Here is a 2,715-nt window from a genome sequence, read left to right on the forward strand (position 1 = left end):
TCCTTTGACCAAATACTAAATTATTATAAAGATAGTCACCCAACACAACAAGAGAAAGACTTGAAATTATTTGTGAAGAATGCCTTGAACAAACCCTAAATGTCATCTTCTCCAAGTCCCATAAATACTCTAAAACTTTGATTTTTCAAGAATCATAAAATACTCCTCCCCTACTGCCACCCACAAATAATCAATAAATTAAAACAACTAATTAATATTTTTATTTTCAATATATTTATAAAAAAACAATTTTTTTTTTTAACTTATCAAAATTATAGTAATTTTAAAATATTTTTCAAAACTAAAAATAAAATTTTAAATCATTTCCAAATATCCGCAGAATAATTTGATTTCAACCCAAAAAAATAAATAAATAAATAAATAAATATATATATATATATATATATATATATAATCACGCTGAGTCATTCGATTAGCGTTTCAAGTACGATACTAGGCTCTCCGAATCATTATTCTTTTAAATTTTTGTAGGGGTGCCAGAATCAAAACTCCGTCTTCAATAATATTTTAAATATTATTTATATAATATCAATTTAAATAGAATTTTGACCTGTGATTCATATATGCTGGCTTAATATTATTATAGTATGTTATAATAAAAATTAACAATGTATTTTTATAATATATTTTATTATATTATTATAATAATAAATTAAAATTATATAATATAACAGTATATAAAATTGATTATATAAGTTTAAAGATAATGAAAAATATTAAAATAATTATCATTTCTGAAAAATAACGTATACTTTATACTATATTATACTTTAATTATATAATTGTCTTATTATATTATTAAAAATATTTTAATAGGTTAATTACTATATTTTGTGTTATAAGAGTAGTATAAATAATATTTAAATAATTTATATTATAGTTGAATACATGAAATAAAAGTTTACAATATAGTAATATAAAATTCTCTTAAATGGGTAGCATTAATATTTATATGGTTTATATTATAGTTGAATATATAAAAGATGTTGTATAATTAAAAGGTTTATAATATAATAATATACAATTCCATAAAATGGGTAGCATATCGTAAACACTTAAATTTATGGATAGTCATTGTCGCCCTTCTTAATTCTCACTACATGGTTGGGATAATTGGAATCAAAAGAAAGTAGGAAAGGTATCTAATACAATGTTAGCTTATGGCAATTCGTATCACAACCTGCTCCATTGTGCAAGCAATTTCCTTATGATCAATGTGATGATTCAATGAACAAAATTCCCTTAAATGGGTAGTATTATAAATTTGATTATATAATTGTCCTATTATATTATTAAAAATATTTTAATAGGTTAATTACTATATTTTATGTTATAAGAGTAATATAAATAATATGTATATCATTTACATTATAGTTGAATACATGAAATAAAAGTTTATAATATAGTAATATAAAATTCCTTTAAATGGGTAGCATTAATATTTATATGGTTTATATTATAGTTGAATACATGAAAGATTTTGTAGAATTAAAAGTTTACAACATAATAATATACAATTCCCTAAAATGGGTAGCATCCCGTCAACACTTAAATCCATGGATAGCCATTGTCGCCCTCCTTAATTCTCACTACATGGTTGGGACAGTTGGAAGCAAAAGAAAGTAGGAAAGGTATCTAATGCAATCTCACCTCATGGAAATTCATATCACAACCTGCTCCATTGTGCAAGCAATTTCCTTATGATCAATGTGACGATTCAATGCGCTACACTCCTCCTCGCTCGTCCAACATGAAGAGGCATAAATTACCTAATCATTTAGGAAAGTCAAACTTGCAAACCCTGTATTTATGGTCTTCTCAACAAAGGATACACTCATCACTGAAGTTATTTTGGTTTCTTGTTATCTTTGTTATTTCAATTCTCGTCGCCCTATTCAGTTGGAGTAAAGAGTTTCCTCCTTTATTTTGGGTTCTTTCCTCCTTTTTCTCCCCGGGGCCTAGACTCTTGGTTGGGATTTGTCATCATCATTCTCTTGATTAGTAAAGTTATACTTATGGATGTTTCCTCTTATATTTATCCTCTTTCATTTTAGAACTCAAGTAGCCTGGTCCTCACTTATCTTGTTTCACTCTTCTCTTCCTTCAATACCACTTGTCATGTTAGTCACTCCCTCTCTCCTGCCTATCTCAGACACCCCTTTAGCCACCCTTATCCTTGTCCCCTCTTTTCGCCCTTGTTAGCCCCTTTACCCATAAACCTTCCTTATCTCACCACCTCTTATTAGGGCATTGACATTCTACAATTTATCAAGTATGGCTCATTGTGGTGTTGGGCGATATGGTAAGTACATGCCTGGGGTAGATCGAATCCTCGAATTCATGACCAAATCTATGCAAATAATTATGTTGCCAACTATTGGGAGCCTATGCCTTTAGTTGTTATAGCCAAATTCAACATAGTTAGAGGAGAAAGAAAGAGTTGAAAGACAATTCTTGCAAGTTGAAGAAATTATAGAAAACATGGGTCAGTGGATTCTAATACAGGGACCAACAAGGAAAGACACAACGAATATCTTTAGGCGCTAGGTTTATATTGGAAAATGAAAACATCATGGATAAATATTGGTGGAAAGTAATGAGGTTCATCAAGAAATAATGTTGTCGATTGAAACTCACTAGCTTCAAGTGCAAAAACTAGATCATAGTAACTTTAATTGCTAAGAAAATTATTAA

Source organism: Pinus tabuliformis, chromosome 2_2 (assembly GCF_031772625.1).
Source record: "Pinus tabuliformis cultivar Carrire ecotype Pingquan chromosome 2_2, CPIR1, whole genome shotgun sequence".
Taxonomy (NCBI): Eukaryota; Viridiplantae; Streptophyta; class Pinopsida; order Pinales; family Pinaceae; genus Pinus; species Pinus tabuliformis.